Here is a 14,739-nt window from a genome sequence, read left to right as displayed (position 1 = left end):
ATAAAGAGCCAGGCATCAGAGACACCTGTTGCGCCTCAAGAACAGAGAAGGTATGAACGACAAGAGCAGCTGAATAAAATGCAACTTGCCATTAGAAATGGGTGTACTGGCATCTACAGGTGCCACTGGCATCTCCTCATTTTCATTACTCTCTTCATCTGGTTTCTCGTCTTCAGTAGCAGGGTTCTGCTGTGGTGACTTGGAGTTGTCGCATGGAGCACACGCTGCAGAGGTGCAACCTTGCAAGAAAGAATAGATACCAAAGATCTTCGTCGTGCATTTTCAGTTACAAATGCAGAGACAAGTCTTCAAATCCTTAGCGTTAAAGCACGTACCTCTTTTCTCACGAGATTCTTTAATTGGTTCACAAAGTCGTCTAAACTCTGTATCCGTTTCGTTCCTCACCATTGAATATGCAGTGCCTTCCAAAACATAGGCGCTGTGACGATCTGAAATTTTACACACTTTAACTGAATGTTGTCTACCAACCAATGAAACTGTTTTGATCACAGAAGAAAATTGCTTTCTTCATAGGTTGGTTCCAAAAGGTTCTCTCAGTGAATATTTTCAGCATAACAACATCGAAGTTAATTAAAACAAAAGCACTAGTTCCTTGGGAACACTTATATCACAATTCCATGCCCAAGTAGCAAAATGATAAAATATTTACAGTCTGGACGTCCAAAATCAGCTAATCCATCCGAAGTCTATTGTCTGCACACAGCATTTATCCATCTATATGTTTGACAGATTTTTTAAACTAGGGCTAAAAAGCACATCCTCACCTGTAGATCTTTGATCCGGGTAGTACTCTAAGGCATTGTTACAGATTAGATCGATGTCCTTCAGCTAGTCTCCGGCAGTGAGGTACTGGCGCGAGTCAATTTGAGTCAGAACTGTTGAAAGATCCATCGGCTCTTTAATCCTTGTGGCATAGTCAGGTACCTGCAGATCAAATACAAGCATTCAGAGGTTTTCTTAACCTTGCACACTGTCTACCAAAATTATTCTGAAGACTTTAAATAAACGACTTCCTAAAAACTCTGAACATTTGCGATGCATCAGAAGATGCTGAAATTAACCAGTTTGCTTCTCAAAAATGGAAGGGCTTTTTCATTTTTCATTAGAGCGGCCACGAGAGGACAACAAGAAGTAGGGAGGTCAGAAGCACGTGCATGGTAGAGAAGAAACACTGAGGGTGGGAGATTCATTTCACTTTGCTTCAGAAAATCACAACAGTGAAAGCTGAGCAAGCCATCCGGCATTCTCTTTGTTGTCGACATTGAGGAAAAGGTGCATGAATTGCACCTGTGAAGTACCTATTGCAGGCATCTACTTTAGAATGAGATAACTGGGCCCTGAGGTGCTCATTTCTTCCCTCAGACCAGAAGAGGAGACTAATGACCAGTTCAGATGAGGACATATGTATCTGTCTAGATTTTTCACAGCTCAAGAACCTAGGAGAAAAGGGGAAGAAAAGCCAGTGGAGGCCCACATGAAGACGACTTTGCTGATCCCCAGGTACATTCAAGTTACATCTGTCTTTGAAATATACGCCCCTAGTTTAGGCTTATCTCATAAATTAAGGAGAAAAAGGCATCTAAGCAGCCAATTGGAGGAAAAAGAAAACACACTGCACTTATGGTTGATTCCTATTGAGGAGTTCCAGATGAAACAGAGAACAGGATCTCAAAACTTAGTTTTACAAACTGCTGCTCCTATTCCTGTTCCCACAGGAACTGACAGTCCAAGAAGGGGCTTCAGACTTCACTCAAGTACTCCTGTAAATACTGTTTGTCATTATAAGGAAAGATCTCTGTGCTTTGCAGTGCTGTGACACGCCTATGTATCAAAGCTTTTTCACGAGCAAACTGTGTTGGCATTTGGACTGGCTTTTTAGAATGAAACCAGGGCTTTCAGCGAATAATCCCATAAGACACATTTGAGAGTCAGCAGAAGTAAAAGCACTGCCTCTGCTTCTTGCAAAATCCTAACAGTGCAGCCCTAAAAACAAAGTTGAACCTTCCCCAAAACGCTGAGAAGTATGAACACTGAGAAGTTACAGACACACACGGATCAGCACTACTTTACCTTCTGTGGGTCAACGGGCTTTGCAAATTCCCTGAAACGTCTGTCAGTGGCAAGTCTGTGAGTAACGTCCCTCAAGAAAATTCTAAGGTCACGCAAGGTATCCTTCTCTTCCTCCTCCAGCATCTTTACTTCTTCCTCTTGTGGCTTCTGAGGCTCAGCTGGTGGTGCTACAGGCACAACTTCCAATGTCCGATCAACTTCAATTCATCAGGAAAAATTAGCCAATTTACAGTACTCAAATACAAGCATATGACAAATTACTGACAGAAAATGACCACCAAAGCAAAGACCAACGAGCTAGTAACTTCGATAGGAAAGTTTTAGATGTACTTCTCATATCCTCCTCACCTCTTTTCTTTACAGGAGGCTTAGCCACTTCATTTAGAATTAGGTCCTCAAAAAAAGGCTGCTCTCTCTGCCCTACCAGGCAACTCAATATTGCACACTTCTCCAAATTCCGTATTAAATCATTTTTGCATCTAAAGCAGAAGAAGGAGAGATATTTCAGATTTAAGGCCACAAAAAACTCATCTTCGATTCCAAAAAGACGAGTACCTTTTCAAATTAAGAATAACCTGAAGAACACAAACTGAAAAAAGTTATCTTCCTGGCCTTAAAACGCTACATTTTCACAGGTTGGCACGGCAAATTCAAATATCACCTTTAAGAATCACCTGTAGAATTAAAGCTCGCTGAAGGGATTGTACGCTACACTGGTAAAGTAATGGCTTTCACCACATCCAACAGCGCCTCCTTTGTATTTACTTGCCTTGCTGCATCCTTTACTTAGAACCTTTATGGCTATAGAGGGAAAAGAAAGGCTTCAGCAGACAAGTGAGGGCTTTTTGCTGAGTTTTTATTTCTCTACCAAAAGGTGTCTGAAGTAGTTAGTACCTCTACGTCTTCCTCCATTTTCAAGTTCTAGTAATAAAAGGTAGGTGAGGAATTTCACTACTTATTTTAGAAGGAATTTACAGCCTGTACAAAAACTTCTGTGGGAACTCAAGCACTTTCAAAGCAGTTGATAATAAACACGTCTAGGTAAGACCCGTTCTTTTCCCCCAGTGACTGAGACCAAATCATCAGAATGACAACAGCGTGGTCCTGTTTTGGGCACCTTCCCTTAATGTAAACTCTCAGAAGTCAATGAAGTTCTGCACCTACTTTTACTACAGTTTATTTAGGAATACAACTAGAATTCGATTCCAAAGTTACTTTAGCAGAAATTGGAACTCAGCTTTCCAGCTTGGAAAGCTTTGGCCTATATGAAGAAAGAAACTGATTTACTTATTTTTTTTTAATCAAAGTGTTTCAATTCTCTACTAAATTGCATTATTAGCAGTTTACCCAACATAGCATGGAATGGCAGACTGTCAGAAGAAATCTCTTCAGTAAAAACATCCTCTTGTCATTTCAAGCACTTCATATTCTTGACTGAACCACTTTGTAGCAATCAGAATTATTGTATTAATTTATTATTTGCATGCGTGAGAAAGGGGTGAAAGTCACTTGCTTGACTCAGAAAAAACCTTAAGCAGATGCTTTCACAGTATTCTTTTTCTCTAAGCAAATTTTAAGTGATTTGTTAGGGTGACTGAGTAATAACAGCATGCATTTAAGAAAGCACAGCATTTTGATGTTGAAAGCATTCATAAATTACAAGACACTGAAGAAATAGTAAGAAAAGTATTGACAAATACCTCTTCTGGGAGATCTGAGTGACGTACATCAGACGGAGCAAGCAGCAAAACTGGCAAAAATGCTGGAATGTTACGTAGTAGAGTTAGAAAAGTAAGTTTCAAGGCAGGTCCAGCGTTGTCCCACCATAAATGGATATCTGGGACATAAATTGTGCTTGGTGCTGTCTTCTGAGCATTTCGGATCAGCTAGTGAAAAGGAAAGCTTGCGTAAGAAAACTAAAACACGTACAAGAACCTCTTAATACATAGCTACATAGCCATCTGACTGCCCCATGAAATGAAACTACGTGAACAGAGTGGCAAGCATCCTTTCACATAAGGAATTTCTCTGTGCACCCTTTCAGATTATCAGTATTCGGAGAACTCTAGTCAGAAGATGGGAAGGATATATTCAGGCAGTGGCTAGACACCGTAGCTATATGGCCACAGCCACAATCATCGCATAACAAAGAAAGGAAATGTCCCTCTTAAGGGACACATCAGTATTCAGTCGTGTAACATGTCTGTCCTTACTTGTATGGCTCTCAAACGTTTCCACTAAAGGTAAAAATATTTTAAGGTAGTGATGCCAAACAAGAAAATGGATTTCCTGCCTAAAAGTAAAAACACCAAATCTGGTCATTTTTTCTAGTTAAAACCACATCACCGTGCAAATGAAGTGTTTTCTGAATGTTAATGCTTTTATTGCACATACTGCAACAGCACAAGTTGTGCATGTCCGTGCGAAAACAAAATAAACAGAAGCCCCAAACCTTGGTTGCCTTACTAATATAATTTAGAAGAAGGCTACAAAAAGTAGCCGACATGCAGTCTGATACAGAGCCATCTACTGGGAGCACACAGTCTTAGGAGGCAATGAGAACTACTTTCTGGATCCCAGTGACATGAACAGCATTTCTTTCCACAAAGAGATGTTTATTAGCAACACCGCCCAGCTTCCTGAGCTGCTAGCAACAGCCTCACTGTAAAACTGGGTATGGAAAATGTCGACATGTACAACATCCAGATTGTTTGTGGTGCTGTCTAAAAGAAAAGGGGATTTTCAGACAGAAGCAAACATCCCAGCACATTAAAACAAGGCCACCTCCATTACCAATGAATTTTGCTCACCTTACTTGCAACTCGATTGATCTTTTACATACAGTCAGTGAATCTGATGAGAAGAAAAAGAAAAAAAGGTACCTGTCCGCAGATTTCTTCTGGCGGTGCAACGTTTGTAAGCAGAACAGAAAGGTCCAGGGTGTGAACGGGAAACTTCTCCAAAGCGTGCAACACCACGGGTGCCACGTAAGAAACCTGGCCATACCCTTCTTTTCCTACTATTAGCAGACAGGGCTGGCATGATGTTGGTTCCCAGAAAGCACTCCTAGAACAAGAGTTAAGAAAACAAGTTTATAGATGAGGTGCTGAATAGACACACAGATGTTCCAAGTAATTTTCCTATAGACTTTCTTTTCCCTCCCCAAATAATCCAAATGGCAGCGGTATATTAAATACATGTAAGATTTCCAGTTAAGTTATTCACTCATTCCAATTGTTTCATCTTCTTCCCTTGTGTTTCCTATTCTTTACTAAACCAAGACTGCAAATTAATATCCCTGCAATCTTGCTTTACTACTAGGAAATAAATTGGTGAGGAGCATTTGTTTCCCCACTACAATCAGGCTGTACCTCTGCTGGCTTAAATCAAAGATGCTAGAGACTTAGCCTTGCTCTAAAGCACAGAAAATCTTCTGGACAGCACAGCAATAGAAACGGAGAAAAATAACTGATCCAGCTGTGACAACATGATCTAACTTTCCAACTGTGGGCTTGCATGACTTCCATACTAAAATAGCACAAGATTAACACAACTTGGTGGCTTAACAAATAAAGACACCATTCAATTTTTTCTCAAGGTGTTTTAACAAGCCCTTTCTCAGTTTTCTTTCTGCTACATAATTCACTACTGGTTTAACAATCCTGGAAAACAGAAGGGCAAAAGGTGGCAACACAAACCCATAAAGTTGGGCTATTTTTAGCTAAAAGGACAGACTGCACATTTATGTGGTCTTGAGTCTTTCAAAGAATGCCATGGATTAAGTCAACGTGTTCTGGTAGTCTACGGATCACTTTGGCTTACGAAGAGAAGCCTGGGCTTTTCAATTTGGTCATTCAGAGCAACTTCATTACAACTTTAGTCCCTCCACCCTTTCTTCTTGTGAATACCAAGCACCCCTTCAACACACAAACTTGATGTTGCCCCTTCGTCTACCAACCCTCGCACTTTTAACAGCTGGAACTGTTTACAAAGACTCAGCAGACCTGAGAATTTAAACGTAACAGGGATCTATCTTTCTTTACCTGCTGAAACAGAGGCGTTTTTTCTCTGGTCCGTCAGGCATTCCATCTTTTAATTCATCTCCAGAAACCAAGGATGCGTCGTCATCACTGTCAAACATATCATCTTGTAAAATAGGATTGAAATGCTCTGAAAGGCAAAAGAGGTTTGTTAACTTTCCTGAATAGCCTTTGTCTCTTTCTCTTCCATTAATACAGCTTCTAAATCAGTGCCAAAACCCTTTCTTCATTTGAGAGCACACACTGAAAGCTATTTCCTAGAGTTCAGCCCACCACAGATCTAAGGAGATGGCACAAGGCCCTACAAAGCTCTACTAAGTCCCACTGATGTGTACATATAAGGTATGCTACTCTTGGTGATTTTTTTCTCCCCCTTAGAATAAAGGAGATTACAAACACTTTCTGCAGTTGCTAAATAGCTAAAAAAAAAACAAACAAGACCATTTCTTTCTGGAGGAGGTTCCCACAATGAAAGCATGGGGATAAAGGATGTGATGGCCACAGAATTCCATTCATCTAGTAAGTATCAATGCTAATTGATCTCACGTGTATAGTACGATCCACAAACATTTAAATTAGGAGACTGGTTAAAAAGGATGATAGCTAAAACAATACTTAGCTTAGAGCAGGTATACTTGTATCCTGGTCCTGACATTCTTCAGAAAGGAATTAGAAACATTGACCTAGAAATGCTTCCCCTCCAAAGATCTGAGTTTTGATTTTTTACAGAAAAATAGGTGCCTTATACTTCAAACCTCAAGTCAACCTCTACAAATGCTAATTATCTTAGCTGCCGTCAGAAGCAGCATGCTTCAGTAGAGAACGCATCATCCTTTACTGTGTATTGATCATTCAGAGCTTCCATTTGGCATTTCAGTTTCGAATCCACAATAAAACCTATGCGTTATATTCCAGACTTGCCCAAAAACAAGACACGCACATGCAAATAATAAAATTCTACCACCATTATGTCTGAAAGCTATAAGTTGATTGCACAAACCACAAGTTTTTGCTTTAGCAGAATTATAAAGAAGTGGATGCTGTGGTTATACCTTGCTGTCGGTCCTCCTTCAGTGCAAGCTGTGCATGCGGGAAGATCTTCTGCACAACTTGTAAAATATTCTCTACTGATCTTTGAAAAAGTGGCTTGAAAATGGGTGATAGTGCTTGTACGGGCGAAGTCTCGATCCGGTTTGAAGCTGGAACAACCTTCTTCATAGCCATGAAAAAGTCCTTCGCTTTTATTTTAATAGAATTAACATCTAGCTGCAATTTCTCCCTACTTGCATAAATCTGAGGATAGCATCGGCGTAGAGAGCACAGCACAGCTTCAGTACAGAGGGATTTGATATCTGCACCACAGTATCCTAACAAACAAAAATCAAACGTTACATCAGTCAAGGCCCAGGTTTACAACATGCAACATTTAAAGAATTTGTAATGCCAAAACCAAACAGCTTAACAGGGAATTCAAAGTGCTACCGCTTGTGAGGAATGTTTTAACATTTCGTGTCCATAAAGAACAATTCTGTTTGAATCCTGTCTGCCTCTGGGCCCTGCACTGGCAATTTAATTCTTGAACCACAGATGCAGTGTGTCCCAGTCTCCCCCTCATTCTAGTCAATTTATCAAGTCTTCAGAAAATACTCCTCAAATTTATGAACCTGTTAGCTTTTGTTATTCCGGACTTCTATTTCTAACAGTTACAGCCTTTTTTTTCCTGTCTTCTTCGAGATTAACTTAACACTGCTATAGATGTGACTGTCCCTGTGAATGGCTGGGGAAGAATGTTTTAATTACTCGTGAAGTGTCAATAAGAAAGCTATTTGTGTTTGATGTCTGGGAGTTTCATAACAACTGATAACAACTAGTGACTGTTATGGGATACTATGCAGACCTTTGGTATCTGGCCAGGGGGCCAAGAGATTAAGAGGAAGAAAAAAGAAGCTGAAGGACGGCTGGGAGACAAGACCTGCAGAAAATGTTCTATAAACTTGGTACAGTGCCAAAGGAGTACAAACAGGAAGGACTTGGAGAAGAAGACTACGAGCCTTCAGCATGAAAGACCCCTAGAGACCCCCAGAGAAGACTGATGCGCATGCTCCAGTAGGAGGGACTGGACCCCGGAGGCTAATTATAATAATCTAATTTTTTTGGAAGTAGTAATGAATATGTATTAGTCTAGGAGCAAAAAATCAGCTGCTTGATGTAACTGGTGTGTGCCCTGGTAGAGCGGAGACTCTCAGTGCACCCAGCACTTTTTGCTTACCTCTATTCTTTTATATTCTTCTAATAAATCCTATTTTTTTATTTAATCCTAATTTGAATCCTGAGCCATTTATACCACTCTCTGCAGGGAAGTTTCATGTTGCTCACTGCCTGATATCCTGCGCTTATGCAGCTGAAGCAGACTCCTCATCAAAAACTATACTCTTGAGGAAGATGCCCCAGAACCATTTAATGTTCTCAGACAACAAGAGGAACGACAACAAAGAGTAAATAGATGAAAGCATCTCACACAGATTGCTATGAAGGCGTGCCAGCTGCCTCGTTGACTAGTTGTGCAGCAAGGCACAAGAGCATGGGTACTGCCTGGTACAAGCTAGGTTCTTTACAACTTGGTCACAAGCAAGAATCCATTTTGATTTCAGTCTTACCAATGCATTTCTCAGCTAGTTCATCAAGCAACATGTCCGGTGGCTGAGGGGTCCAGTCACTAGTATGAATCTTGACAATTTCTTTTCTAGCCTGGAAGCAAAATCATTGCATTTTCGCTTGTCCCAAGTTTTCCTTAAAAATACCAACAAGAAACAAACAAACCAAAAAGCAAACAAACAAACAACAAAAAACAAAACAGTCCTCCCTCAAAACCCCTCATCTACTAATACACTTTTCTTACTTGCTCAACTTTCAAGTATTTTACAGTTATTTAATATACACTCTGCATTGTCAACCAGGAAATTGAATATTTCTTATTTGTTATACTGAACTTTTTCTAGGAACCTACAGTGAAAGAAAAGGCATTTATAGCTTCAATAACAAGTTTCCAAACTACGAGACCTAAGGACCCAGAGGAAAATACCGTAATGAAAAATTTATCCAGAAACATTTCTTTGCTGTCCAAAAAACTTCTCTAAAACTTAGCAAGCTTTCATTGGGACAGTCTCATTACTTCATCACATTTGCTTTCCAGTCAGTAAATTCACAGAAAGCACTTCTGGCACAATGCTTCCAATTGCTACAATTGCTATAAAGAAGAAAAGAATTATGACTCAAACTACTACCACTGATCCGGGGCACAATCAAATGCAAACACGTCCCCTATTCACTCATAAGTGAAGGATTGAGACCAAAAACACAACTTCATGATGAAAGCGCCCAAGTGGACTAAATAATTAAGCAAACAGGTACAACTTTGGGAATTAAAGGTTTGATTATAGAACTAACTACTTGGTGGTATCATCCTGACCATATATATCCAGTACCAGATTTGCCCTCCATGGAACAGCGCAGTGTCTCCACATATCACTCTTTCGTTCAAGTTGTCAATTTTTTTTCCTATAAAGTTGGACTTTGCCATGGTAGCACTAACGTTGAATTTAAGTTCTCACCTCTTTATCTGGCAAGTTGAAGAGGAACTCTCTGTCAAAGCGTCCTGGTCTTCGTAAAGTAGGACCTATAGAATCCAGTCTGTTGGCAGCTCCAATTACCACGATCTCTCTTCTGTTATCTATGCCGTCCAGAAGGGTCAGAAGAGTTGAAACAATGGAACAAATAGAAAAATATAAGTTTTACTTACTGGTTCAGTAAATTTTGTTACATTCCACATGACTTTCTTCCATGAGTAGTCATAAAGGACAAGCTTTTTAAGGACAAGACTCATTTTAAGACATAAAAAATAGGTAAGTTAACACAGACCACATGCTGATATCAGGCTTAGTAAATTGGTTTCTACTATCGTTTAGAATCACCTGTTTTGGCATTGAGTTACAAGTTTTCAGGATAAATTAACATGTTCACAGTAAATTAAACAGGTCATCGTCCTTTTTTTTTTTTTTTTTTTTTTCCCAAAGATCAAGCAGATTTTATGTAGGTGCAAAACTGTAATACCTATGAATGTGGTCTTGTTTACTGAAGCGCACAGGAGCGAGACCATCTATCTCATCAAAGAAAATAATTGAAGGTCGCATCTGACAGGCCTAGCAGGAAAACACTGAGTAAAACAGCATTATTTAAAGGAAAAATGCACAAAAACATCATGGTTGGAATGTCATCTAAACTAGATTTTTCACTTTAGCCTCTGGGACCTCTACTGATAGAGCTACTGGAGTATCTGGCATGACTAACAGAAGACAGCAGTCTGTGTCAACCCACTGTATCCGGGTGACAGGAAGCAAATTGTTCCAGTAGTTCTTACAGCTGACATTCACAGCAGAAACACTGGCATTTCCATTTCAGGGGGAAAAAAAAAATAACAAAATACAAAAAAAGAGCAAGTGCTACTTAAAAACGTTGACCACAGAAAATAATGGTTTCAACTCTGACAGAATACACTGTGCATTTCAACCTTACCTGTTCAAATAACACACGAAGTTGGCGTTCTGATTCCCCCACTTATTTTCTCACGCAGTCCGAAGCATTTCTCAGAAAAAATGATATTTTCCTGTCACTTCGACTATATTCACTGGCAAGTGCACGATCAACTAGTGTTTTCCCTGTTCCTGGGGGCCATAAAATAGACAACCTCTGCAATAAAAAAGATCCAGATAGGAAAAAAAACATCATGATGAGTACCTCCTACAACCATCGTCTCTAGAACAAACTCGTCTTTCCTAACCAAAACACGTCATGTACAAGACAGCAGTAATAGCTGAAGTGTGGGTAGAGGCAGAACAGATAGAAGTTCCGCGTTTTTACAACATTTCACAAGAAAATTCATTTTTTTCACCCAAAGAAATGAATAAGGAGGTAACTCAAACGTATAAAAACTTCAAAAGAGAGCATACTGTCCCAGAAGGACACTTCCAAAACTGCTGACAAACAGGGTGATTACAGCAAACCGGAGCCAAACGGGCAAACTTCAGCACAGAATCTGAGAATGGGCTGAATGGTGAATCACCAGTTCATTCTGCAGCAATAAACTGCATATTCTTGCTTTCACAATATGCAGAATCTGATAGTAAAGCATTTAATGCTCCTTTCAAAAGCATTAAGTTACTGGGTTTGGTCTCTCAGACCATCTATTGCTGATGGCAAGTGAGGAAGCCTAAAGCCGGAAGGAAAAGCGATGCCTTAGCACTCAGAGGAAAAAAAAAAAAAAAAAAAGAAAAAAAGAAAGCAAAAGTAGGCAGGAAAAACAACTGGGCTTCCAGGCAACATATTACAATTGACTTCCACACTAGATAATCCCTTCTTGCTTACAGACTAATCAAGCTGACTTGTACATAAAACTGAGAACAAAACCACTCCAACCCAACTAACCCAACTTTTTAAAAACACCAGATGGTAAAACTTACAATTTTCAGACATTGCTTATATTTTTAACCTACAAATATTCTGGATTTTATCCATTTTTAAGAAACCACTTTTTGCTACTACTAAAACAAATGTTCACCGCTGCCAAAAATGTTGAAGCACGGAAGCATATTGATACCTTAATTGAACTTTCTCCTGAAAACAGCTGACTTACGATTTATCACTGTCATGAGTTACCTTGGGGGCTGAATATTGAACTGCTGAAAAACTTCTGGATACAGGACGGGAAAAATCACCATCTCTTTCAAAGCTGCAATGTGTTCCGAAAGACCACCCACGTTCTCAAATCCAATCTAAAGAGAAATTCAACACCACAGAGTTTGTATGTTAAAGAAAGCAGCAACCTAGATCAAGGTTTCATCAGAAATTATCTCAGCACAACGCAAACATTCTGGGCAATTTTTGAAGTTGCTTTAGAGAAAACCATCAACAAAGGTAGTTGTAGATGGCACACTGAGATCTTTCAGAATCACTGGAAACACTCGCTGACACGATGATTAGTTTACCACTTACCGCATTATCTATTTGCATTGCATCTCCCTGACTTCCTCCAGCTTTCTTTTGATCCCTCTGAACTCTCTTTAGGTCCCGTTTCTGACGTTTCACTCGAAAAGTCCTGATTTGAATTAAGGAGAAGTTATAGGGCTTCTTTTTCTTTAAGATGCAGCTCGAAGATTTTTGTTTTTCATAATAATGCCAAGCAAATGTAGAAGACATTAATTAATATATTAGAAGACCTAATTAATTGACATAAACTTACACAGTTACATTTAGATAAACTTAAACATGGCTAAATATTCATTTGAAGGAGATTCATCCCTCCCCTATTCTCTACCGACAGCAACCTTCTTGGAGATGTGCTCTCGCCGTCCTCACTGCTCTCACCACCCTCCTCCGTATCACACGTGCTAAGCAAGGGAGATGAGCAAGAGGGTGTAGAATCACTGATGTCATCTGCACGTCTCCGTCTGCAAGCAAGCATATAAACCAGAAAGTTAAAAAGAAAATAGAGCAGATACTAAGTAACACCAAAAATTAAGGGAATTCTATCTCAAAATTGCCTCTGAGATCTATTTTCCAGTCCACTGTACTCCTTAGGAATCTGATTTCAAAGGCCATGACATGATTTTCCTCGTGACAACTGTCTGCTTTCAAGAATGCTCAACAAAATATTGGCAATCAACAGCATTCTCTACGCACTAACTGCTTACAGAATCCAAAAAGCCTTTATCATTACTAAGGCAATTTATGATTTCATTTAGATCTTTTATTGTTTAAGGTTAACTGCATATAGAAACATTAGTTGATTCCAAACAGAAACTAGAGTCAGTATTTGAGTGATAACTTTTTTTTTTTTTAAATCTAACAAAACTTCCATAAAGCCTCTCCCTCTAAATCGAATAAAATTATTTTCGGTTTTAAGAAAATCCTTTGTATCCTTCAAGATTAAATAGTCTGACTAAGATTTTTAAGGGGGGATTCCGGCTTCAGTTCCAGAACCAAAGAATTTCAGTTACAGAAACTCAGACACTACCTCCATAATCATCTTATCAGCGACCCACAAATATTGGATTTAAAAAAGAAACCAACTTAAAAGTATCCACCTCCTCCCCTCCAAATAGTTCTTTCCTCTCTATCCTCAGACTACCAAAGTACTGATCATAAACTTACTCTGTAATTACCACTAAACTGAAAACCCGTTGAAGCATTATGCAGTAAAGAGACTGACAGCTCTACGGATAAGTAAGAGCTATCACTAGCCATACACCAACCTGGCACGTCTTCTATATTTTTGTGACCCAGCATTTTCAAGTGACTCTTTCTGTCTGACAGAACACGGCTGGCCCGAGTTAGTCCTCTCTCGATCTCTTTGTCTTACTGAAAGGAAAGAATTTAGAATAATGATACAGATACATTTAAGAGAGGAGGATATCAAAAGAAAAAGAAAATGCCACGTGTTTCACTCATCCCTAATTCCAGAAGAATTTTTAACTGTTTTTGCTTTTCATCAGTGCATGGTACAAGTGGAAAACTACGCCCTGTTTAAAGGTGAACTGAAAATCACAAGAGCAAGACCATTAAGTGTGATTAATTACTGTTATAGCAAGGATACATAGCACTAAGTACGCCAAACAGCAAAGAAATACAATGTGCACAGGACACACGTGTCTGATAAAAACAGGGAAGTTCATGTGCAGAATGAAGGTACAGAACTGAAATAGAACTGTGTGCGCAAACACGTCTTTGCATTCAAAAATTCTATCTCACTTATGTGCAAGAAATAAGGTTTTAAGAGAAACTGTGCGTTCAACCTACTTTCCATAGGAGCTTGGTAGCGGTCAACAGGTTTACTCTGTCGAAGGTTGTAACGCCTTGGAACATCTTCACCACCATTTTCTTTGTTCTCACTTCCTCTTGATGTTTGTACTGTACCACAAAATGACACCGAATCATTAAGTACTTTTGCAAATTATATGAAATCCAAAATGCATTACACAGATGCCTGTCAGTTTTAGTATTAGCATTATTTTAATGACACAGTGGATCCTGCAAAACCTTAAGATGAATTTATGCAAGTCACGTTTCAGAAATCACAAATCCTAGCAGATGAGCATGCATCTGGACATTGTTCTGTGCTCTCTGAAACTGCTGATGGACTTGTCGTCAGCCTCAGTGTTTAACAACAGGCAAAATTCTGTCATATTGCTTAGCTAAGATGCAGATCTTCTGAAAACAGCTATTTCAGAAAGTCACTTCTTAGTTTGAGAAAGTATTTAATGGAAAGGGTTTTAATAATCTGCAGTGCTAAGACTAAGCGTAGTAATCTAAGTCCAAGTCTAGCTCTGCCACAAATTCTGTGAGCAATAATGGGCCAGACACAGGCTTGAAGCTCACCAATGAGAAAACAATGCCAAATGCACATAAGCTTAGGCCATTAGCTTCTGTCAAGTAACCTGAAGTTGTTTCATGAAAGATGGTAAAAAACACAAGAACCAGAGTGCAATCATCTACTGGGTTCTGGTGAATATCCTCTCACGTTAACAGCAGGACACCGAGGAAGGAACGTACATAC

At 39.4% G+C, this 14,739-nt stretch overlaps 1 pseudogene across 1 annotated transcript in view; it reads right to left on the bottom strand.

Moving 5' to 3' along the window:
- Positions 1-2,558: 2,558 nt before the first annotated feature.
- The window catches only part of LOC311428403 (ATPase family AAA domain-containing protein 2-like), a 29,319-nt pseudogene continuing 17,138 nt past the window's right edge, over positions 2,559-14,739 (bottom strand). Inside the window, exons 6-16 of the transcript in view lie at positions 13,983-14,093; positions 13,439-13,544; positions 12,512-12,634; positions 12,180-12,282; positions 11,844-11,959; positions 10,704-10,877; positions 10,242-10,330; positions 9,743-9,902; positions 8,789-8,879; positions 7,260-7,498; positions 2,559-2,570 (exon numbers count right to left, since the gene is read on the bottom strand). The product of the transcript in view is annotated as an ATPase family AAA domain-containing protein 2-like (transcript). The remainder of the gene's footprint in view (positions 2,571-7,259; positions 7,499-8,788; positions 8,880-9,742; positions 9,903-10,241; positions 10,331-10,703; positions 10,878-11,843; positions 11,960-12,179; positions 12,283-12,511; positions 12,635-13,438; positions 13,545-13,982; positions 14,094-14,739) is intronic.

The sequence above is a fragment of the Aythya ferina genome (assembly GCF_964211825.1).
Source record: "Aythya ferina genome assembly, contig: HAP1_SCAFFOLD_72, whole genome shotgun sequence".
Taxonomy (NCBI): domain Eukaryota; kingdom Metazoa; phylum Chordata; class Aves; order Anseriformes; family Anatidae; genus Aythya; species Aythya ferina.
This window is presented reverse-complemented; position numbering and strand designations above follow the sequence as displayed.